This window comes from Corvus moneduloides, chromosome Z (genome assembly GCF_009650955.1).
Source record: "Corvus moneduloides isolate bCorMon1 chromosome Z, bCorMon1.pri, whole genome shotgun sequence".
Classification (NCBI taxonomy): Eukaryota; Metazoa; Chordata; class Aves; order Passeriformes; family Corvidae; genus Corvus; species Corvus moneduloides.
Window position 1 is genome coordinate 26,958,854 of NC_045511.1, and position 26,843 is coordinate 26,985,696.

The 26,843-nt window shown below is 34.8% G+C and overlaps 1 protein-coding gene across 4 annotated transcripts in view; it reads right to left on the minus strand.

Moving 5' to 3' along the window:
- The window catches only part of LINGO2 (leucine rich repeat and Ig domain containing 2), a 512,490-nt gene that overhangs the window by 221,151 nt on the left and 264,496 nt on the right, over nucleotides 1-26,843 (minus strand). The window lies entirely within an intron of this gene.

The following is a 26,843-nucleotide window of genomic DNA, read 5'->3' on the forward strand; positions in this document are numbered from 1 at the left end:
AGCATGTGGATGAGAGATTTGGGTTTCTTCAACCTTCAAAAAGATGTTAAAGTGAGATTCTTCTTTTGCTGAGGAATGAGGAAGCATCAGGAAGATAAAGTCAGTTTCTTGTCATTGTGTGAGGCAACAAGCACAGCTTGGATGGGAAATTCAGATTCAATATAAAGAAAATGTCTTGGATGCTTATAAGGGTTGTCAAACAGTGAACAAGATGTGCGTGGAGGCTGTGGCATCCCCATGCTTGGAAATGCTCAGACCTAAATGAAACGAAGCCCTGAGCAACACAGTCAAACCAAAGTAGATGTAATACTCTTGCAATCCTACTCACCTTTCAGTTTTGTGTGATGTTCTTTAGTATATTTGATTACTGTTGTAATTGCCCTTTGCATGGCTCATGCCAGTAAATGTGTTGTCCTTGTCAGAGTATTATGGCTTTAAACTGTGGTGCATCAAAGGTAGGACAGACATTAAAAAATGGGTTGAAAATTATCAGCTGTCTACATTTTTCTTTATTTGATACTTCAAAAGCAATTAATATAACACTTGTTTTAATTCTAACTCCTAAGTTACTTTTCTGAAACAGAAAATGACTCAGATATTGCATGCTTGTATAGCAGGAATAGTACACAATATACATCATCAAACCAATTCTGTAGAATCACTGTATTCTATTGAGTCTCTTATCAAAGGAAAAAAAGACAAAACAAAACCTAAAGACAAGGAGCTGTTACAAGGTCCTTGCAAAGATGACTTTGACCTATAACTATTTCAGCAGTATATACTCTAGTTTCTGCTTCAGCAAGTGTCATTGGAAGATACCATTACCAGAGAAGTCCAGGTGTATCTCCTATCAGCTCACAGCTAACAGTGCTCAATGCTGCAGAAATTCTCTTTCATGCCTCAGCAGAATGTGCCATTTGATGGGAAGGAAGGGACGAAAGGAGTCAGTCATGAGAAAGGTTCTGGTCAAATGAAACTTCTCATTCTAGTAGTTATGAAGCAGCAAACCCCTTGACATTAGTGAAATGAAAAGTCAAATAATGCAAATTGATATAATCAACACTACAGCAATCTCTCAAATCCTTCATCTCATGGTTTTCTTATAATGACATATAGCATCTTTAATAGTTCTTGGTTACATTTTTTTCTAAAGGTTTCAGCAAGATAGGTTATACTTTCATTAAGGACCCCACTGTTTCATTACTCAAATATATATTTCTAAAAAAAAAAAAAGAGATGGGAAAATGACTAGCAGAATGCTTTAGGAAGAGAAATTCTACCATTTACTTGTGTTGCAACTGTTCCATCTTGAAGCTCTGTAGACCAAGAAAGATACTCCCTTACTGATTAGCACAAATCTATACGCAGAGTCCTTTGTTCTTCTGTTAGTATTCCACACAAGTCAAATGCCAGATTGTGCATTATATCTGTTGAGCAAAAGCATACTGCTCACAACTTGGCATTTCACAAATAAGTTTAACCTTTCCCTCCTCTCTCTCACCACTGTATCACCCTCCCACTTTTCCTGACTTAGTCTCTTAGACATCTGAAAAGGTTTACATTAACATTTTTAATGGTCTCATGAGAGGGAATGAAATTCAACCACCTATCACCACTCTTCCTGCAATCTTCTTGAGAAAAAACAGCACTGGTACACAAAGAGATCTTTGTGAGTTAAGCTCTTTTTCAGAATTAACACTCTAAGATCCAAGAGAAAGCCCTGCTACTGGAATTACTTCACTGCAGTGAAGACACATTAAGGAATGAGATAAAGAATGCACACTCACAGAACCACACTGGCCTGATTTCTAACAGTAACCATTGCTACAGAATTCAGCACAGGACATCTGCTTTTTGGCCAGAGTTTTGCAATTTGATCTGGTCTCTGTGCACTATATTCACACCCCAAATGTTTTTAAGTCTTCGTGAATTTGTAATTGCAGTGGTAAATTTCAGTTTTTGTCCACAGCCCAAGATTAGACTTCTTTACATGCTAGGCAGTGCCAACTTTCCCTTACTTAAAAGAACTATCTAGTGGGAAAAAGCCTGTTCCTCCTGGGAAAAATTCAAATAGACAAAGTATTACTTTGTTTTGTAAAATTATTTAAGGAAGACACCAACAAAATTCTCAGCCTTTTTCTCTTTTCTTTCCTTTCAGAACCAAATGCCTTCATGCCTCCTGTGGTCTGATAATGCAAAGGAGTCTACAAAAAATGTCTCTGAGCTGGATGTTAAAATGAAGAATGTATGTTAAAACTTTATTATAAAATAAAAACAAGAGAAAAAAACCCAGAAGTCACAAAGTTTACTCTGGAAAGTCATAAAAGCCAAACTTTCTTCTCAAAAATATAAAATATTCTCTTAGAAAATCCTGTAAATATAACCTACAGGGTATTTTTTTTTTTGTTCATCCTAATTGGGAAAGAAAGAAAAAAAACCAAAGTAAAACAACAAAAAACTCCACAAAAACCATCAGCCAGAGCTTCTTTGGGTACAGTCATTGTGTTTCTATGACTTAATGCCAATTTGTAACACCGATAGATCATTGAAGTTTCTATCATTTCACCAACTTTGATGGTATTCCTAAGCACTAACTCACTTCTAAGCATTGTTTAGGGAATAAACAACCCTTTCATAAGGTAGTGAACTTACGATGTGATGAACACAGACTAAATGACAGATTTTAAATTACAGGGTTTCCACTTTATAAATTCTCACTATTTTGTATATGCAGTATTTCCCACATCTAAAAGATGGTTCTAAAAGACTTCACAGCAGAGTATACCCAAACACTACATTTTTAGAAGTCATGCATTCACAAAATTAAACATATTCATTCTTCAAGTGAAAGAGATGACACCATATAGTCATACAAAGGGACAGGAAATTATTTATAGAGATGAAATTATAAGTTCAGACAAGGAAAACAAGTCCAATAGAAAGAAATGAAAAGTACTGCACCTAGGGAGAAATAACCTTATGCACCAGTACAGAAGACATCCTGCTGGTGGCCAAGTTGGCCTTGAGCCACACTTGCAGCAAAGAAGTGTGAAGGAGCTGCATGGATGCATTGGAAAGAGGTTTACCAGAAGGTTGAGGGAGGTGAGCCTTTCTCTCTGCTAAATCCTGAGTCCAGCTCTGGACTTCCCAGTGAAAGAAAAATGTGGATTAACTGGAGTGAGCCCAGTGGAAGGCCACAAAGACAATGAAGGTGCTGGAGCATTTCTCAAATGAGAAGAGACTGAGACCCCCAACTGTTCATTCTGTAGAAGAGAAGTATCAGGGACATCTTATCTGGGTATAAATACCTGATGGGAGGCTTGAAGGGCAAACTAGGGTTGTGTTGTCTCCATCTCTGGAGATATGCAAAACTTGACAGGATACCCTATTAAGAAAACTCCTCCATCTGAATCTGCTTTGAGCAGAGGGTTTGGACCAGATAATATCAAGAGGTGTCACCAAACTCACTGTTTATGTGATTTTGTGAAAGCTTACTCTCATCCCTGTGTGCCAGGTATCAACAGGGTAGATAATATTATTTTTCTTCCATTATATTTTTGAAGGAGATGTTAGTACATTCAGACACATGAAACATCTCTTTCCTTTTTTGCTTTATAAATATGGCCATCATCTTAAATCCATACAATTTCAATATTTCACTTCAAAAATACTGGTTTACATCCAACTGGAATTTCAAAAACAAGTAAATTTTGGCCTTCATGTAGATTTGGAGACTGATTCTGGGTTATTTTTTATACCTTCTCTCAGCTATACTCTATTATTTTCTGAATCACGTTATCCAATAAACCATATTTTCTACATATTATAGAAGGAAAAAGCCAGATTTGCTTACTGATTTAAGTGTGGCAGAATTTACCAGTGCTGTGTAGATGTCTATCAGGGATGGGCAAGGGAAGAGGAGAAAAGACAATGATATTGTCACAGAGAAATTTATGCTGAGGGGATCTCTGGATGTAATTATTTCAATATCCTTCTTAAAAACTTCAAATTAGATCAGCTTGCTCAAAACCTTCTCCAAATATGTTCTGAAGACCTCCAGGTGTACAGGTTTCACAGCCTTGCCAGGCAAGGAAAAAAGACACATCAAATTTATCTCTATCACCAAGTTCTAAACTCAATAAGGAATTTTATTTGGACAAAAAATTAGGCAATAATTTGCCTTTTTAACCACAGACTATAATTTTGTCCTGCAGGATCTGCAAATTAGTCTTTTATTGGATTGCAGAAACACTGAGGTATCACAAATATATTCGTCTAGGACGGGCTATGTTCCTTAAACACCAAACCATCATACAGAAAATAAATGTAAAATATTCAATTAGATAATTTCACAGCATGGAGAAATATTACTGAATAGCTTTTTACATTACCTTATGAACAAAATGACACATACATATATTATTCTACATACTTTGTTGTCTATATCACAAAAGCACTTTAGAAGTTTGTTGATGTAACATATATAGAAAGATGACATAATACTGCCTTGAAAAAGAACTAGAGATGCCATATATTTTTCATTTAGCTAATTCCGAATTTTAGATTTGTGGCTGTAGTATAGGTGAAAGATCAAAGCTGAGAACTTTACAACTACCCCAATTTTTTTTAAATAGTTAGAAATGTGGATGCATCTTTTACCAGTTAAAGTAATTTGACCTACATTATTTCTAGAAAATGCATTTTTTGTGTTTTAATAATGAGTTATATTTGAGGACCAAACCACAAATCAGTTAATATTTTTTTAAGCCTGCTAGTTAAAGGCAGGCTTGAAAAGCTTGGAAAGCTATACAATACATTTCTATTTTCTCAAATCAATAAAAGAAGTCAGTTCTTGTTATCAGAATGCAGCAAATAATTTGTATACACTGTGTTTGCCAGAAAGTTTTAAGACAGATTGCTTCTTAAATAGTGTAAGAATTAATTTTAAGATTTTTAGCTTGGTTGGAAAGGGCTCAGAAATGATGCAATTTTCCCTTCTAATTTCCAGAAATTATATTTATTGAGGCACCTATGAATTATGCTAAAAAATGTCTTATTTCATTTTTTATGCTATGTTGCTTTTTAAGATGCTTTTCTCCTTTCCTTTTTGTTTTCACTTTCCTGTTCCACCTTCACCATTTTTATTGTAAAGATGCTACTTTTGAATATTGCATATCGTTGCACAAGTACATACAGTTACGCAAGTCCAACCCCAAATTTGTACTGTCTCTATTAGCAATTTATATGCAAAATAATAACGGTTATTTCAATTCCTTAGTACAATATATATGCATTTTCAGTACTAGCACAGAAGCAGTCTAACTTCCAAGTCAGTTTGCCAATCTCGGGTTTCTTAAGCCTGTTTCAGAGCAGGCTAAATGGAAGCTAGGATAAAGGAAATTTATGTACATTTGCTCACAGAGCCTACATATGTAGAGGCTGCATTTGAAGAAGTATATGTCATGACTCTTATTTTGGTAAAGATGATAGAAGCAAAATTTGACATTTCAAGTATTTTTATGACTCGTTCTTTTCCCCTCTCTTTGTCTTACTTTGAAATGCTAAAATATTGGTAATCACTTTTTATTAAATCACTTTTTATATTGCAGTTTTCAACAGGCTATCAAATTCAGTGTACAGAGAGGAGGAAAGTGTGTCATAGCTACAAATTTATGGAATATTTTAGAGATACATCAACTTTCAACTATATCTTTCCAGGCTATACCTGGGGGGTAACAAGAATACACTGAAATAATAGCTACTACTAATTGCAAAGTTTGAGACATAAATAATGTCTATTGGTCTCTGATGCATGAAAGTCCTCATATTTGTTTAAATGTAAACCTGCAATCAAGCCTGCAGATGTTAATGAGAACATTTGCATGCATAAAGCTAATCTGCTGCTAAATTAGCTACTTGAGTCAGCATTTAGTGCTGAAATTCCACTAGAATTCACAGCTTGAAAAAAATGTAAGGCTTATTTCATATATTCAGGATAGCTAAAGTATGTGTTTTTCATGCAGGTCTCTCAGAAAGTGATCAGAAATACTCCTGGATCGAGTATCTGCTGGTAGATATCGTAAATGACACTTAAAGAAACACCAGCATTCAAGGTGACTGAAATATGTCAACACAGCTGGTGTGTGAAAAAACATCTGTTTTCTAAGCATCTATAAGCATCTTGGAATTATCTGCCTACCCCAAACCTGCAAGGAAAACCTGCATAATATATTATAATCCAGCTTCAGAACATAATGTGTATGCTCTGGAAGGAGTACAGGAATTCCATTTGACAGTGATAACACCACATTTAAAATTTGTTTTCCTCTGTCATTTAGACAAAGGACAGGAAGGTCTTTGTTCATGACAAGCAGTGTCCCTTAAGATTTAAAGCACCAAACCAGCTTGCACTGGCTGCTGTGAGCTTTCTTCGTGGAATCAGGCTTCTTTTCAGGCCTCAACCTGCTTGAATGATAAAGTCATGAAGACAGAATGTTTTAGCAGAAAATTCTCTGAATCTATGTATTCTTCCAATTTATGTGCAGGTGACAATAGAAGAATGAATATTAAAGTAGTCAAATCATTGAATTTAAGGGGAAATTAGGAAAAACTATAGGCACTCTGCACATAAAATTTTAAATTTAAATATAATCAGGGTTATCTCATGTGATGCCATATTTTGCAGGTATTTTAATGCCAGGGAGCTTGCCAGGTTTCCACTGCTATTCTCCCATAGCTGTAAACATAACTAGGAGGAAGAAAACCTGCATCCCTGCAACTTTCCAGCTTGTCTTCCACCATAGGCAGCAGAAAATACCGAGTGATGCTGACTACTGTTTCTTTAGCTTGTAAGCTTTATGGGTGAGGTAACAAATGTCCTACCAATGTTGCTGACTTTGATTTACTCCCCTCAGAGATAAAATCTGGATTACTGAAGTTTCTATGTCTTATTACTATTACCTCTAAGTCATCTGGATATTCTTTTATTAGATTACATTGCATTGCCAACCAAATCGTAGAATCACACAATTGCCAAGGGTGGAAAAGACCTTTAAGGTTACCCAGTCCAACCATCCACCTGGCACTGCCATGGTAAACCCTAAATCACTCAACCAATATCACCCAGCACCAGATCCAGACACCTCAAACACCTCCAGAGATGGTGACTCCACCACCTCCCTGGGCAACCTATTCCAGTTCCTACCACCCTGGTGCTGAGAAATCTTTTTTCTAATATATAATCTGAATATCTTCTGTAAATCTGTCTTAGAAAGCCAAAAAGAACATAGCACTCTTTCTACCAATGAGAAAAAAAGAAAGCCAAAATTAGTAGCATTAATTTTAAATAAATTCTAAAATTCAAAGAAAGGTATCATTTTTGCTTGAAAATAAAAATACTCTGTTTCTCTTGCCCCACTAGAAATGAATAGTACACTGGAGGTAAGATCTACTATTCATTAATGAGAAGAAACATATTATATTAGGAATCTTTTTGCCTGTTGCACATGATCACAATTTTAGAATAAAAAAGTATTTTTGATTCTGATGGATTAAAAAAAGTTAAGAGATACATCTGTATTTCACAGTGGTTTATAAAGGAACTGTTTTGACAAATGGAAACATTGATTAAATCCTGATAGTGACACTGAGTCAAATACAAACACAAAAATAGTAAATATTTTTATGACAGAACTACATATCCTATCTTTGGCTAAATCTGACCACTAATGCAGTTTCCTAGAATTTCTTAGAAAGTTTGAATGACTTATCAAAAAACCTTTTTGCCAAGGTTCAGCCTTAATATATAAATGTACTTTAATATTATAAATCAATTTTTGTGAACAAAAAAATGTACCAGTAAAGTGGAAAGCTGAAATGTTAGTTGTATTTTATTAAAGTGATGATTTTACAACACTTCAAAAGCAGGCCTAAACTTATATGTCTTCAGAATAGTGTATTACATGGATATAATCCTTCTACAATATTATATTGAACATGAGGAAACTTAAGCATGAGAAAGAATATTTATAGGTGTGATTGTTATGGGTGATGGTTTCATGGTATCATTAATAATCTAATAAACATAGAACAAAATATATATTTATTAAAATTTAATAGACTTCTGATACTACAAACCTTTCTAGTAGCTAGCGTCAAAAGCTCTTAAGGGATACCTCAGCCCACCGCAAATTGAAAATTACAGACCAAGTAAAATTAAATAGGAAAGCATGAATAATGACCAAAACATGCAGAGCAAATCTGCATATGGACAAAGTTTGTGGTTAAAATTCTGGTCCCAAGTTACTTGACAGTTTAGCCTTTGTCTTCCACTGGGGATCTTCAGGGAAGTGGTCACGGCACCAAACCTGACAGAGCTCAAGAAGCTCTTGGACAAAGCTCGCAGGCACATGATGTGACTCTTGGGGCTGGTGTGTGCAGGGCTGAGTTGGACTCTGATGATCCTCATGGGTCTCTTCCAACTCAGGATAGTCCATAATTCTGTGATTTGTGGTTAATATTAAAATCATGGGGCATGGTAAAATTTGGAACGAAAGACTATCCTTTTGAAAGTTAGGAGGAATAGCCTTTGTGGCAAAACGGCCTCCCTATAATTCTTACTTCAGCTAAAGTTCAGAATTTTCTTCTATGCTAGTATCTTCCTATGTCAGGCCTATTTCTACCTTTTTATTTTTCCCCTGTAATTTTTACACGTTACTTCTGGAAATTTCTAAGTTAATTGTAATGTTTTCTTCATTCAGTTCATATTCAGGATTGCGTAATCTTCCTCAATCTAACTGATAAAATCATCTTTCCTTTTCCAAGGAATACTTCCCCAGATTGTTCTGACACTCTGAAATTAGTCTTGCCTATACAAAAACCTGTGAGGCAGCAAGTGCTTTGAAAAGAAGCAAAACAAGAGAAATGTCAAATACTAAAATACAGGTTTTGTGCCCTATAGACAGACTTTTCAAGATCATATTTTCATTACTCACTGGTCCTAATTTTTCACTGTGTTAAATATCATAGGATATGAAGTAGAAAACAAAAGAAATAAAAACACAAGTCAAGATTCAGTTATGTTCCATCTGTTTGCGAAAGAATCCTTCTACCTATCAAGGTGATCACTAGTTCAGAGAAAATTTCAAAAAGCCACACCAGTTGTTCAAGTTTCCAAGTTACTATTTCATTCAAAGCTTTGAATTAGTAGCATATTAAAAAATCCAGCGAGAAAATAACTCAATTAACTTAAATTTACCTAATATAACATAACATTGTCCTAAAATTTCCTGATATTTCCTTTATTCCTCTTGAAAAGTACATCAGTCTGTTATATCACCATTTAAAATGCATGAGGTCAAGTCTTAACTATTTTTTACTGTTTTTTTTTTTGTTTTATTTTGTTCTTTGTTTTATTTTGGTTTTGTTTTGTTTTTCAGCAAAAAAAGAAATTCTATTTCTATTGAAAGGAATAATATGTGCATGTAAAGGAAAATATAATTCTACCGTGGAATCTAAAAGTTTGTCTCTCTTTGTAATTGTGATCTGTCTGTAACGTTTGAAAGCTGTTGTCACTCAATACCTGTGGTTAGCTGGATTACTGATATAGTGTTAAAGTTCCATGGAATATAGGTAATTCACACACAATGTATCTATCTATCTATCTATCTATCTATGAATAAATAAAATACATATATAAAAACATATATACTTTACATATACGTATATATGTATTATATGTATATGTTACATATATATAGAATATATATGTAGATATATTATTTATGTTATAGTATATGTTATTATGTGTTATTATATTAAATGATATGATATGATATGATATTATTACATACCCTGGAAAGATACATTAATCAAGGACATAACAGAAAGATGAAAGAATATTTCTTCATTGTAAATAAATGATGAAAAAATTATTACATCAACTTATTCTCTAGACCTTGGAAGTCTAATTAATCTTCTTTCAGACCTTGGACGTCTAACTTCCACACCCTCTTTTTCTCTCTTCCCACCCCCCAAAGAAACCCAAACCAACAAACCAACAAAAAACAAACAAAAAAAACCAACCAAACAAAAAAACCCCACCCTGAACTTTTAGAGTTAGCAAGCTGATATTTTTCACAGATATGAAAAACAACACTGACCTGTCACAATGCACACTTTCCATAAGGTAGTATGCATCACTTGAAAATACTTGCCAGTGTTGACAGACAGCACTTTTCTTCTTAATGTAACAACTCCAAAGTCATGAACAAAACTATGCCTTTTTTTTTTAACTATTCTTTTTGTTTAAGTCATTCCATGATTCAGGAGAAAAGAATATAACAGGGTTGTCAAACATGTCACAGGCAGTTTTGCATTTGTGTGTCTGATACAGTGGGAGAGCTCTGAAATGCAGGAGAACTATATTCAAATCCAAACAAGACCCTATAGAATTGCCATATAACCAGTGTGAAGTTCACAGATTTAGAGAGAAGAAAATCAGGAAAACTTGCACTATATTTTCTTCAGCAAGAATGCCTTAAAATTCTTGCAACATTCTAGCATAGATTTTACTCACTTTGGTAAGACCCTGATACAGTTTACCTCTGAAATTCTGGCCTGCTTTGAAGGACCACAAATTCCTGGATTACAGTAATTCTTGAAAATCTACTAATATTGTAGTATTTGAAAGAAGAGCCAAAGATTAATACCAAGCTTAGTGAAACAAAATAAAATGTTTCATGTAGAAAAACGTGGAATCATAGTGTCATTTAGGTTGGAAAAGGCCTTAGGGTTGAAAAAGATGATCAAGTCCACCCATTAAACTACTGTTGCTAAATCCGCCACTAATCTATCTAAGTGCCACATGTATGAGTCTTTTAAATATGTCCAGATATGGTGACTCAGCCACTTCCTGGGTCACTGCTTGGCAACTTTCAGTGCTGAGCAACTTTAGTGAGGAAATATTTCCTAATCTAAACCTGCCCTGGTGCAACTTGAAACCATTGCCTCGTGTCCTACCTCTTGTTACTTGGGAGAAGAGACCGACCCCCACCTGGCTACAACCCCGTTTCAGGCCATTCTAGAGAGTGATAAGGTCTCCCCTGAGCCTCCTCTTCCCCAGGCTAAACAACCCCAGCTCCCTCAAATACTCCTCACAGCACTTGTGCTCAGTCAGTGTTCAGTGTTCTGGAATTCAAGAAAACTTGACAAAAAACATTTTTATCACAAGTTTTCACTCAATTTAAAATAATTAAAACAAATTGGAACAGTATAAATATTTTTTATTTCAGTCTTATTTTCTTTGGGTCTTGAGTTCCTTGGGAATAATCACCAAAATGAAGACCCCGTGCAGGCATCGGTGCTGTGAATGTTTTGGTTAACTCTAACAAAAAACCTTTACTACAGCAGCATATTGAAAAAAGATAATTGAACCAACTATGTCCTGCTCGCTACACACGTAAGGTCACACAAAGCAAAGCCACCTACTAATAACTGTAAGAAAAAAACCAGACAGTTCCATTAGGCTGAAGTGCAAAGTAAGTTATGTGCAAAAAAAACCTAGGCTGCATGAAGGAATGGAACAAATAGTGATTAAAGGGAGACTACTCATCCTAGTTTCAATGTCAGTAGTTTGCTGACACAAATAAGGAATCCTCAAATATTTATATGTTGAATGGGAGATATTTGACTGTCATAACCCTTCATATCACATGCTTATATGAAATGTTTTTATAAATATATATATGTTCATAAACCATGCATCGTATGTGTTGTATTAGTTATGGAGTTCTCTATCAAAATTTAAATTATAAACTAAAGATATGAAGAGACAACAAGCAGAAAATAAATATGTGCACACACACGTTTGAATCTCAAGAGGTATATATTACTCTGTTTGCATTTATCTCCTTGAAGCTATGTTAATGTAATATAATTAAAACAGCTAATGACAGTGAAGAACGCTACTAAACATTTCTAAAAATGTGTGTTGCTAGGCACCACAGTTTTTTATTTTCTATATGAAAATATATGTATAATCAATAAACTAACTGAATACTAACTTGTTTCACATTTGGAATTCAGTGACAAGGTCACATGAAAATAAAACACCTGAACAGAGGACCCTTCCAGTTAAAGACGCCTTTTCTAAAAAGACATTGCAGTCATGGCCCATAGCCATTCAAGGACTACACTGAGAAAGCCTGATGCTTCCCCTCCACCTGTGTCTCACTGTGTTTCATAATAGAAGATAAAGAAGTGGATTGTCCCACTAGGTAGGTTTAATTGGTCCATCATTTAAATTACCGGCAAAAGAAATTAGTGTTACCATTGTCTCATCAAGAAGAGAACAAAAGTGAGACCAATTCTTTTATTCCACCTGATTTACCCTTATTTCACTGGGACCTTTTTCTCTGTGCCTTGGTGCAGTGATGCCCTTATCACTGTTTTGTTAATGTATTTTTAAATTATTGATAGGTGAGGTTTCTCAATTGGCTTCTGCTTCCTCTTTAAGTTCAATGAAACAGACACCTGCACTCATTAGTTAAAAACCAATCTGCCTTCATCTTCATGTTTTATCTTGACTCCCACAAACCAGTGGTCAGATTGGACATACCTATCATTTTACTGTCTTCTAATGGACCCCGCTTTGGTCCCTGGATTGTTTACAAGGCTGAGCACTGAATTTGGCTAGCTACCCTTAATAAGGTTTGGGGTTGCCTGAAGCATCAGAAATGGAAGTAGCCATTTAAGAAGCAGTTATAACTTTTTCAGACTGACTGGCAATAGTTAGAAAGCAATAAGTAAGGGAAGATAGGGTGAAAAAGACACAACAGTGGCAGAAAGACAATTAGCACCTGGTCATTTCATAACAATATGGGTTTGCGTTGTCCTTTTTGTTACCATTTCTGCTGATACTTCTTGTCTTGATTAGTGTTTGCTCACTGTCTTAGTTCTCTGCCAGTCTTACCATGTCATCCAAATCCAGCTATCTGCTGGCAGAAAAACACTGATCTCTTCAATTATTTTTCCTCAAAATTAATTAGAATTAATTTTTGTAATTTTTGCTTAGTTTGCAAGTGTCTTTTTCTACCATGGTCTCATTTCTTTGTTCTCTATGTTATTTGAAATTTCATCTCTGACAGGTAAATTCAGTTGAATTAAATTAAAGTTTTGCTTGATGGTTCCTAAGACCATTCATCCATTTCCAACAATAATTAAATGGAACCATGTACAAAAAATTATGCATGAAATAGGAAAGCTGAAAGGAAAAGCAGTACAACAGAATAATCTACTTATTGTATTTGCTCATAAACCACAACCATGTCCAGCATAAATGTGCGACAACAGCAAGCCCAAACCTTGACAAAAACAGCTTCCATAAAGGCACATCCTTTTACACGCAATGAATAAGGTTACGTGGCACTGACATAGAATAATGGTGTAAGCTGAAAGTCTTTGTTCATATATCTTTGGAATTGAAAAGCAATCTGTTTGCACTATTCCTTCAAGAAGAAAAGTTGCCTAGATCTGAAAAATGCTGGATTTACACTTTTCAGAAAAACTTGAATTTCTTCTGTCCATAAAACTGTACTCATGTAGATCATGTGCCATCTTTAGGCCCCAGACTCAAGAAATCAATAACAAAGCTCATGAAATTTAAAGGTACTAGACACTCAGCATGCAAACTCCACAGGGAAAATAATGTTTTATTATTCAGGCTTTCACAGAGTAGAAGGGCAGAAGTTATCCTGAAATATACTATATCAGAAATTCATTTGACTGTGAGAATCTGACAATGACCTGATTTTCATGTAATTTATTTATATTTGTCTATAAAACCAAAATAATTATACTGTATTACAAATCTTTTTTTGTGGCCCACCAACCATGCTACAGTAGCAGAAACAGCTGAACAGTTCTATATATTAACCACAAATTCAATTTTTATGAACCAACACAAAAATATGACAATGCTCAGACTAAAGCTTGCTTCAAAATACGAAATATCATGGCAGCTTAGAAAGATGGAGAAATTACATGCTGCTATGTAGTTACCATTAGAAATAACTCAAATTTATGAGATGTCCATGAAAGAAATTTTTTTATGAATCATAAGTGGAAATTTTATTCATATTTAAGAAAACCCAGCAAAAAAAGAAAAAAAAGAAAAGGCAAATAATTCATCCCAAGATTTAAACCCATATTTTTTCAGTAATATTTTCTTCAGTAAGAAAGAACATTAACATATGTAGTATTCTAAGTAACAGTCAAAATTACTATGTTCTCTTTTGTTAAGAAAACAGAGATTTTCACCACTATACATGTTTTAATGCAGTCTTTGAAAATTAGTACATATAATAAAATAGTAATAAGTTACCTGTATGGGAAGGGTTGAAATTTGTATAGATTTTCACTGACAAAAATGATATCTCAGAATGTTCATATCTAGAGACAAAGACAGGGAGTCCTTCAAAATACTAAGGTTCACATATATAGACCATCCATCTGAGCTCAGTGATCACTTGGGCAAATGGACTTTAATGCCTCAGGATTAGGGTACTTGATATCTATGAGAATTTAATACTAAATAAACAATGATTTCAAACTTTTGGCAAAGAAGCACAAGTAAAAGCCCTTCTTTCTTAAGAGCAGAACATAACCCAATCAAGGTAATTTTCAAGGATTTATTTTTTTCCTTTGGATACTTTTGACACTTTAGAAGAAGAAAAATTCACTATAGGGAAAACTATCAGGGTACTATAAACAGAACCATCCGAAAGAGATGCTGTGCAGGAGTATGCAACCAGACTGTGAGGGGGTGTCTTGCAATCCACCTTACCTCTGCAGTGTACCCAGCTAAACATATCTAATTCAAGCTCAGAAAAAAAAAAAAGAAAGGAGACTTTAAAAACCAACTTCAGCAGCTTTTCAATTAAAAAAAGCCTTAACAGAATTAAACCCCTGATTTTTCTCAAAATAAAGCCTGTTCACCCACATTCTCAGTGATGATGTTGTCTAAACACTGAAGAACCAAGTTAAAGAGCTTTGCTTGGTGAAAAATACATAGTCCCTGAATATTCTCTTAAGACTAAGAGAAAAATATATTTAAAAATAATTCAAATTCACTTGGTACCAATCCTAATGATTATGCTAGTTTCTATTTTTTTTTCCCCTTTTTTAATTATGACAAAAAAACCAGGTAAGTAAAAAATTTTTACTCTTAGAAAAATTCAGCATTTTTCAAGGCATTCCATACTTGTCATATGCCATAATTGTACCTTAATCCAAGGCTTTTCTTGTATTTAGAAAAGGGAACTTGTCAAGTTAGAAACCTATCTATTGCAGCTTATGCTATCATTGCTCAAGAGCGGCACCTATACACTATTCCAGCTCAGGTTAACTATGATTGATTTCATGGTTGCTCAAGTCCATACACAATAAATGAACTCATATACACTACTGGAATTATAGTTTTAGAAGTAATGAAGAAGAGTTCAAGGCCTTTCAGAATTTGAGTCTATCTTTATTTTCACTACATTTACAGTTATATGCTTCACAGACGCAGAACAGAAAAATTTGGTTATGAGATACATTTTAAGCATAATATTTGCATTTTTAAGAAAAGGAGATTCCAGTGTTTCAATTTATTTCAGATTATTTTCACTTCCCCAACAGAATACTGTATAGAACAGTAATACTGGATGTAAGTAGTTAACTTTAATTTGACTATTTCTGCTATTTATAAGAAGAATGCCCTTTAGAGTAATCACATTTTCATAGATAAAAACACCTGCAGTACTAAGCTAAAATTTCTCTTCTATTTAAAATACAGAAAACCTAATTAGCTCAGGGGTAGAAAGGCCATTCATATGACCATAGTTTAACTATAAATCCTCCACATTTAAGAGAGGGTTTTTTTAAAATTTTTACTTTAAAACAATAGTTCCTGAGGGGCAAATGACATCTCAGACTAAGAGCTGATTGATTGAGATAGGCATACAAAGAAGACTCCTAATCTGAAAACAAAAAAACCACCAAACAAAGGAACACTTGAAAATAGACTTTTTACTTCTGACACAACTCAAATACTCATTTCCTACAGAAATGTTTCCTACAGAAATTAGGCAGAGTATGATAACAGTATTAGTCAAATGGTAAAAAGCACCACAAGAAAAAAATCCAAACCAAAAAAATGTTAAGAAGCAACTTCACTAATGAATATGTCCCTAATTCTAAAACAACTGCAGCCATAAAGTTGTAACAAGACAACAGGTAGAACATTGTCAGGTGGCTTTGCTTCCACACATAGCATAGTTGCCTATCTCTTTCTAGCAATTACTGAAGTTCCACTGCAGTCTGTTATAATAAAGGAATGCAGTGGATATAGCCATGATAACACAAGAGGATTCATCCAGAACAAACTATCCACAGAGGAGAAGAGAAAGTGTAAAGGAGAAGAGATCTGAAGGCCCTGAGGTTTATTAATAACATTAGTAGCAGCAAAGGGAAGTCAGGTTTTTAGGCAAGATTTTTTAACTTAGAGGTCTAATTTTAGATGTTGGGATCCTCATGAGTGGCCCTATTTGAAAAGTTAATTGTTATCCTCCATAAAGTCTGAAAAATAATCTGTTGAGAATGCCAAAGGAGACCTAGACCTGTAATTAATAACAAATGCCATACTCTGTAGTCCCTCACTTCAAATCCTACATGGCAATGACAAAATATTTCTGTGACAAAATCCTGTGAAGCACACTGAGAATGTGAAATTAGCACTTACAGGCAGTAAAGAGCTTTGTCAAAATATTTTTGCTGTTTTGCAATAAATTTCCACAGATGTGGCAGACACTCTGCCTGGGCTTCACTATTGATTTTGTGTAATTTGGGATGTTAAAGGCCAGAATACTTCCTGCATTTTCACAAGAACACATAGACTCAATAGTTTATGGATATTACCTATATAAAAATAAAAGACAAGAAGGTCTAAATACAGCTAATCAGAAAATGACTCCTGAAATAGCTTTGTGATTAAAAAGAATACTTTAAAATATTTTTGTAAAAAATATTCCGTTTTTCTTTGGGGAGGAGGAAGAAAAAAGCTGTCATGTCTTCTACCTGACTTAAACTTTCCTGTGTCAATCTGTTACCTTCTGCCAATCTCTAAAAATTTTTAATCAGTTCTAGAATACTGACTAAGCCAAACATCATGATGGTTCATCCTAGACGCACAACAGAACCTCTATACTTCCAGAAGAAAGAACAGAAGCAGGTAGTTTCCAAATAAATGTTTCTTAAAGATACATTGTTCCAAAAAACTGGTGGTTTGGATTTTTGTTTTCTTCCCTTTTTTTGCCTTTTCCTGGTGTGCTCTGATTAACGATAGGACAGTTTACATCTTCTACAGCTTATGCCAAAAAACATATAGATCATGGATAGCCCAATATTGGCAGAATGATAAACCAAAATTTATGTCTGTCCCCTGGATGTCCCATTGCAGAAACTTGCACAATTTCATTTTTTAAGTCCATAAATGAAGCAACACTCTCTGGACCTCTTACACTCCACAATAAAACAGCCTGACTTCAATTTAAGGAAGGGGCATGCTGAGGTGTACGAGAATTGAGCTAAGTATTTGCCAAACTCAAATATCTTCCTAAACCAAACAAACAATCAAATGCCCTCTTTTTCCTCAGTAACTTTTTCAAATCTGTCAGATAACTTGGTATGTTTTCTTAAGAAATTTATGGAAGTTAAACAAAAATACAGAGAGATTAGTACAATGCCAGTCTTGTGAAATCAAGTCTCTTTCCTCTTAACATCCTGAATTTCAATTAGCACACCATTCAAAGAATTCATGTACAGTAGGACATGAAAAATTCCCTTAAGTTGGAAGCCAGAAAGGACTTTGTAAAAAGACTCACTGTCTACTTATTTCCAAACTTTTCTCTTTCTACAAGATGGAGTATTACAGAAGGTTTAAGATACTTACACATCACACAGTCTGAGTATTAGTCACTATTAGTATTGTGACTCGGTCAGCAGTCTAGGCTTCCAGGGTAATTAAAATTCAATACACAAGTGAAAAATAGAACACAGAAAAAATATTAATGGTGAGATAACACAGAGCTTCTTCAAATTTCAGCATTGTATGAACATAACAGCAGTGCAATAAGAAGAAAAAGAACCACCCAACAAACTCTGAACTAGTTAAGCTACTAAACTCTTGCAGCTAAATGTTAATGCTTTAGCATGCCAAAATCTAGAGAAGGATTTAATTTTGATACTGTAGCAAAATTTAGTATGTGAAACTCCTTCAGTGTTTTTCAGCTATATAAATACATAATTTTTAGCAGAAATAAAATACATTCAGTAGAGTGTAGAGATAAGATAAAAGCTACACTTATACTCCTCAGAACTCGAGAATATATTGATTGTAATTTTAGACCCAACCATACTGCTTTACTGGCAGTACTTCGGAGATGGCAACGCAAACCAAAAACAACACAGAAGACCTTCAAAAAATCTTGCTAATATGTAATTCAAAGGAGGAAAAAGAAAGCTGAAAGAAACAACCCTCCCTGGGATTGCTCTTTTACTTTTCCTATTCTTTTTCTCTACAGTGACTTAATGAATTCTAATGAAATTACATGCTGGTGAAAAAGTCTCGAAGGATTTCACCCATTTACTTCAGATACAATTCTAACTTTGGATTTGAAATTCATAATAATGCATAACAAGAAGAAACCCCACTTGTTTTGTTTGATACTTTTCTCACAATCAATGGGGAGAGAAGAAATGGACTCTGATCAGCTTCCTAAAGACACATCACCACCCTAGAGAGCAGCTGGTCCTTTACCAAAGCAGAAATGCATGCATCCATGAATGTAGGTATGCTTGTATATCCTTTAGACATCTGCATTTTCATGAGGATTGATGTATTATTTTCAATGAATATTCTGATTTTATTAATTTTATTTGTTTCCTCTCTGCAAGGTTTACTGCTGGAAAATTCTGCTGTATCTTGTTAGGCTGCAGATAAATTTTTAATTTGACAACAGCTGCATAGTCTTAAAAGGATAAATTTACATACTGAAACAAACTAGAAGAGATAGAAGGAACATATTCTGTGGCTTTCACATTGCTGATAATGGCTGTTGTACATCTTCATATCCATATTTATTGCCTCTTGTGACACATTAGCCATAATTATTACACATTACCAGCCCAGTCCTGTATTAATCAAATTTATTCTTTTACTTTTAGGTAAGGCAGATTTGTAATTTTGATTATGATATGCTCCATTAGAAAGGAAAGAGCTTCTGGCAAGACAGTACACTAGATTCATTAAAAAGGAAAAAAAAAAACTGAATACAAAAATGCAACTTGGAGTGTTCTGGGATGTCCCTTAAACATGAAAAGAAGCAGCAGGAATAATGCTCACTTTTTTAAATACAGACTCACAGAGGTAGAAAGGGAAGATTAGGGGATAAGAAAAAGCGAAACAAGATTAAAAAGAAGAACTAACAATCTGAAGCCTGAATACAGTTAATTGGGAATGTTTAAAAATGGCAGAGAGATGGAACACCTCTCCTGTAAAAGAAAGGCTGAGAGAGTTGAACTTGTTTAGACAGGAGAAGACTCCATGAAGATTTAGCTATGGCCTTTCAGTACTTGTAAGAAAGATAATACATACCTTTTAGCATGACCTCTTGTGACAGGATAAAGGGTAATGGTTCTAAATGAACTATTGTACGATTCTTTAAGAGACACCAGAAAGCTGAAATTGGCTGAAAACAGTTCTCACATGTACCTGCATCTTCTCAGACTGCCCTTGTAGAGGACAGGGTTTATTTAATCAAGCAGAATTGTCCTGTGATCTAAGTCCTTTGGCCTAACAGGTGAGGGGATACCTGAGTGTGTATTCCCCTTTCCTTTCTGCAGGACTGTTCTGGGCACACAGATATAAAGTCACGAATTCTCTGTCCTCATTGTTCACTCTTGTTTCCATTTATGCAGCAAGTCTCTAACTTCAAAGATTTTCATGGCTATTCCATATGGATTGCCAACATGTCTCTTGCACTTCCTTTAAGGTTATTTTTTCCTTAACCTTTGCAGTAATATGCCATGGGGCCAATTCAATATAAACAAAGCACTCTGGATCTTTTTCAGAAGAGTGGACAAGGGTCAGGAGAAAAATATTAGTGCTAATGAAAGCACTAATTTCCAGAGATGTTAGAACATTTTTTTATCATAACAGAAAAGCTACCTGGTACTTCTTGCAGCTTATAAAACAAATAAATTAAAAGAAGCTCACAGAAATTCCTCATTAAGCCAATACTGAATTTAGCATTTAAGAGTGGTTCATCCAGGGCACCTCTCTTCTCTGTCTGGCTGCATGCCTTGCCATTTTTTTCCATTTTCTTCTTTGATTACATTTAGCTTGGGCAAAACACATCTTACCTGCTTTTTTCACGCAATATCATTGGAAGACATTGGTTTGTGAAGTAATTTTGGCCATTAATAGTGAGATTAGTTTATCATAAAGATTGTAAAATATTCTTTTTCTCTCTACAAATATATTATAAGGTGAGAAGTGCCTTCATGTCTACTCCACAAAGAATAAATCAGCTCTAGCACAGAGTCATAAAGAAGCAAATTAAAAAGTTACTTTAATTAAAACGTTTTAATGTGTAGGAATACTGAATAAGCTTAACTTACTGATAAATTAAGCACAATTAATTATGAAGTGAAAATTCACTTTTGTCACCAACTGCCTTCAATATCACCATCTTGCCATCTCAAGAGCTAATTTATTCATCAGTGCTGAAAATGAAACCTTTTCTGACAGTTACAAAAAAAAAGTTCAACATTGTGTACAGTTTTGATATTATAGATTCATTTTCTTTTTATCCTTTCTACATTATGTTTTATTTTGCTGTAGGATTGGTTGCTAGAGGCATAAATTTTGATCAATAATGTAACACAGCTAAGCATTTTCTTTAAAAAGAATTAACTATCTAGTAAGGTACAACAAATTTCAGCAAGAATATTTTATAAGGAAAATTACAAGGAGGACCATAATTACCAATTTTGCGCAGAGTCTTTCAGGATTTCTTCTAGATAGGGAGAAGTTTGTTGGGAAAGTTGTTGTAGCATGTATTTATGAACTGATAAGCCTGGTCTCTAGAAGAACATTAAGTCATCTTAAAACTCAGTTCATTGACCATGTGGCAAAAATCTGAGGTCTCAAATGTAAAAATGCTTTGCATTATAAAGGTCTCTCAGGACTTTTTTCTGACAAATGATTTCTTTTAGCGTGAGTGAGGCACTGTCCCACAATTAAATAAAATCTATAAGGGCTGGCATATTTTAAAATTTTTATTTGCTATTACTCTTTGAAAGTCATTAAAGCATAAGGAAAGTATGGAGGTGTGTTTCCAGTACCAGTAATTGTAAAGAAAAAAATTAAACAATTATAAGCCAGGACTCACAGAAGAAGTACACTTATGCATGTGTAAAGTCCAAACACAAGATTGTGGACCCTAACTAACTGCTGCATAGGTCAGGATATGCTTTCTTTACCAGCATTGGATAGTTAGCTTTCAAAGTGATTCTTATACCATTCCGTTCTTATATTATTTCAAAGTCCACTTTGTAATATAAATATCAGAAAATATAGCAAAAATGTTTTGCAGTTTCACATACTAGAATGTTTTCTGCTTTTTTTAAAAGTAAAGAGCACTTTTAAAAATCGGATACTATGTTCCCTTAATGAGCCTTTCTTTTCTTCTTTCATCACAGGAAAATGCTCATCAGAACTTAATTAAAGGGTTATAAATTCTTCTCCAAAGCAGATGAAGACTGGATGTAGTTCAAGATGAAACATATGGATGATCTAAGGTTTAAAACCAACCCTGAAAAATACATAAAAATTCTTAAAAGTAAAACAAGAGTTTCCTTGAATCCTACCTGATTTCACAGAGCTTTAATTAGGGCTTTATTAGGGGAGAGAGTTCAACAAGAAGGGTTCAGAGAATTTACTAACCTCTTGTGCCTACAGATGGAACCGAAATGAATGGTGAAATTGTGTAAGAATGTATGAAATAAGGTAAGGGAGGTTTTAAAATAAATATCATGACCTCTCTATTTCTGAGCTGTTAGTGCTTGAGATTACCTCCTCCACTGTTCTGTGGTCTGATGAAAGTCCAGCAGAACTAGTTTATTGTCCTGTCTCATGAAAACTACAAAATCTCCCTCCAGAAATCACAGAATATTCTGAGTTGGAAGGGACCCAGAAGGATCATCAAATCCAACTCAAAAAAGGGGCATCAGCTGAACAAAGAGGTCAAGAAGTAACTTGGGTAATATTTACTAATAAAGTAGCTGCATGATATCCCAAAACTAAAGAAAATATTATGAAGGTAAGAGAATCATACATTTGTTATGACATTAGGGAAGGGACTGCTGACATTCCTTGTTTTGGTAAGTTACAGCTTCAGCACAAATTGGACAGTGGTCATGTTTCTGGATGTATTTTTAAGGAGAGAGGAATGGAAAAATGCTGCTAAATAAGCACAAATTTTCATGTGCTTGCTTCCAAGATGTTCCAATTTATAATGTTTATGATAAGACATAATACACAGAAAAATGTCTGTGACTTTGCAGACATAACCACATACTGAAAATACACTACACGTTGTTTAACTTCAGTTTTCTCTCTCCCTTTCTCACCATCTTTGTAATATTTTGATCAGTCTAGTCTTCATTCTCTTTCCAGCTGTATTGTTTTATTTCCTCTTGCTACAGCTTCTGACCTACTTTCTGAGATGCTCATCTCTCCGTGTCATTTATGACCCTTCCACCCACCCACACCTACTGTTTGCAAAGCATGTAAAAAACATCCTTTCATACCTCTACTAAATTAGCAGATCAAAGAGCAGCCTTTCCCCAATGATTTTATAACACTTTCACTGCCACAGATGTCTCACAGACAGCAAGAGAAAACCAATATGAAGAAACAAACCCGAAATAATAAAGATGAGAAATTCAGGGATTCCTCAGCTCTATTCTTAATGCACCTGAAAACACAAGAAGTGCCCTAGAAATTTTCATTTGAAAAAAGAACAGAGAACTGCTAACCTAAAGTGGCTTAGCTTATTTGATCAAATTGATTCTGATAACCTACACTAACTGAGAAACTGGACATGTCCAGAAGTACCTTGTGGAAGTTAATATGAAGAAGCATAATAGCCTAACAGAAGCATCTTGTAGCTGCTCTATTGAAATGACACGGTGACGTGAACATGACATGCATCTTTTTTCCAGAGTTAGATCAAAACCACTCAGTTTACCAATACGGGAATAGAAGAAGATCTTGAACATGAAGGTAGGTGTTTGATTCTAACCCTGTGAAACTGATTTTGAAGAAATACATTTATATAGTTAGTGAAGTTATAGTCAAGTAGACTCACCCACTGTTCTCAGCTAAGGGAAGCAGACACGATAGCTCTTGTAACATTTACTCTTCTTGAGGCATATTTATACTTCATCTCAACTGATGGCAGGGTACAATTCTGGATTTCTCAAAAGAATCACAGTAGCATTTGGTCCTGGGAAAATTCTCTGTGCTAAATGGAATCTTTTCCCAGCCAGAACAACACAAGGGAGCCAAGGTATAAATAACAAATTGTCTCAGGACAGTACTCCTATCCTGTATAAAAGCTATTTACGAAACTGTTCCCATACCTGTGGAAAGACACCTAACTTCACTACTTCTATTTTCTCAGATTAGGAGTGTGGAATTAACAAGCAAGACTTCATCTTGATGACACTGCTTGCTACAGTAATGACATATGACTTTTTTTATATGTCAAAGACCATAGTTATATTAAGATGAAATCTTCTACTTTCTCTTAGGAGTGTTCAATATTACAGTATGTTTAAAATATTGCTCACAAAACTGATAGTAATTTTTTTACACCAAAAAAAGAGAAAAAAAAAAAAAAAGAAAAAAGTATGCTATACTTAATTGTAGTGTTTACTGATGCAGTTCCCCAAATCATCTTTTCTTTCTCATTCATGTTAATATGCTTAAAATTACATGGACAGCAAAAAAACTTAGGACTATAAATCATTGTTAAAGCTGCAAATGAATTCCTTACTAAATGAAGGTGTTTTAGAAATGCCAGAAGAAGATCAAGGTAGGGAAAAGGCTGACTGTTATTAATATAGTCAGGAACTGAATAGTGACAGGAATTAGATGGCATTTTGAAGTAGCTAAAAATAAGGGCTTAAAGAGTCAACAGTAATACTTTTTACCTGTCCCATGATTTATTGGCAGCACTGCTTTTAAGATGAGTACTTTTTCAGTAATGAATCACTTTTGGGGTGTGACATAACTTTTTAGTCAAATTACTCTCTGTTTCCTTTAAACATTAATTGTCCAGATTTATCTCTGATGCAATTCCTTTGACTTCTAGCAAACTGTGCCAGGGATGAATTGTTGCCTTGATCATTGTACCTATGAAATTAAGACAGCACTCTACTCTTCTGCTCTTAAAAAATGAAGAAATTACATCCATAAAGCCTTTCTTGGTTTTCTTTAGGTAAAATGACAAACAAGTACAGCTGTAAACTAAAATAACCACACTAGTAACTTTTAAAGTTATGCATCTGTTACTATAAGCTGCTTTTGGAAAAGATGACAGCAAGAACTAGACTACAACAAAAATAAGGGGGAATCTCAAAAGTTTGTAGCCAAGTTTTTATCTCAACTTCATATTTCCCAAAGTGCATTAACATGTTTTCAATATATATATAGAAAATTTGGTTACAGTTTCCAGTAGCTGACCAATTGCTCCCATTTTAACTGCAAGAGTGTGCAAAATCTTTGTACCTAAGAGCATGTGGTCTTCTCAAAGCTGAACTACTTTTCCTCACAGTTTAAGTCCCTTGATAATTTCCCCAAGCTGAACATGCTGACATTTCATGTCAGTTAAATTTCACAACTAATTCCTTGAAGTGGTTAGTGAACTTATGAAAAAAGATGCTGATAAGACTTTCCCCCTCCTTCTTGGGAATAACATTAACCACAGAATCACAAATCTACACATCTTCAGAATGATTTTGAAAGGAAGCACACTTTGGAGGTCGTCTAGTCCCACCCAGTTCTTAAAACAGGACTACTTAGATCATGATGCTCAGGATCATGCCCAGTTTATATTTGTACACCTCTGAGGATGGATATCTCATAATTGCTTTAAGAAATCTGCATCAGTATCTAATCCTCCTCATGGATAAAAAACAGCAAGTAGCCAACTGACAAACAAAACAACCAAATAACCAACGAACCAAAAATCTTCTTATACCTAATGGGAATCAAAGCAAGCTACTATTTTCAAAATAATTCTGAAAGGTACATTCCTGACATACTCTAAAGTGAGGCATGCAGGTAAGTTTACACAAAATTATCTGTTCTGCATAACAGAATTACAAGTTTTTTTCTCCTCCAAAGATATCTTCTAGATGTATTTTCATTTTCTGGAGGGCAAGAATTTTCAAGAAGAACTGAACACCTTCCAATTTAAACACATTTTAAACACATTGACGAAACAAGGTATTTTTGTGCAACCTGAAACATGAGTAAGAGGTGGCGATGTTAAAGCAAGAAAGTGGCAAGTGTCCTGGGGCAAGTTTAACCTCTGGAAAGCACTCCTGTTCTTCAATACCACCTCATACCATGTGCAAGGTATAAGGAGGGGGCTGAATCCCTTTCCAGTTTGGCTGGGGTGTGCAGTTTGTGCAGCCAGGTGGTGCTGGGTTCCATGTGGTGAACAATATCGTGTGAATCATTCGCCTACCTTACATACTCTTGATGCCATGAAGATTTTTTGCCTTTTATACCCCTGTTATACCTTTTTTACAACTTCTGTATTCTTAATGCTTTTTGCCTACATTCTTGGACTTGTTTGTCAAGCTGAGAGACTAAACATTTTAGAAGCTTCGTAGTTAGGGATCAGTGTGCCCCAAACCCCAAGGTCCTCTCCAGAAGACGTTCTGTAAACCAAGATAGAACCATCCAGGGGAAGGTTCCTTAGAGAAGGGGGCTCACTTGAGCATCTCATTGGGGAATCTTTGATAGATATGCTAATTAGTAAAACCTATAATGTTATACCTGATCCTTTGGGAGGGGGCATTTTGGCAGGGTGCATTTCAACGCATATGACCTAAGGATCCTTAAAATAAATACCAAGGTAAAATCCCTTTTCCCCTTCTAACTGTGTATGACTCTTGATTTTAAGACCAGGAAAAGGCATCACTCTCCTGTAAGTATTGTTGTTCTTACTGTTCATTTTCTTATTCATAAACCAATATGAGACTTGAAGGATTGAGATAACAACAGATCTTCCCAGAGTGGGTTGGAAACAAATTTGATACACACATTTTTTTTATTGCATACAGAGGCACTGGTCACAATGTTGCTTTGTCTGTTCATGTGGTTGGGGTGCTTGACACTGTATTATTCTCCCATATATGCACTATGTGCTCCCCCTGATTCTCTTTTTCAGAGCAGCAAGATGCATAAGGATTGCTTTATTGCTATACTGTGTAGAATCAACATGGTAACATCAAGGTCAGTGAGAGTCATTTGGACTGTGTACTCAGTGCTATGCTCCTGCCCTTACCTCACGTATTACCTCTGAGAATTCAATAATTATAGTACACAGTCTGTGGAGAGAACAGCAGAGGATAATTTTCCTCACCTTTCACCCCTTTTTTCTTCTTCAGGCTTGTTACAAGAACTTTTGAGAATTTTGAATTTCCTTTGGATGTTAAGGAAAGCA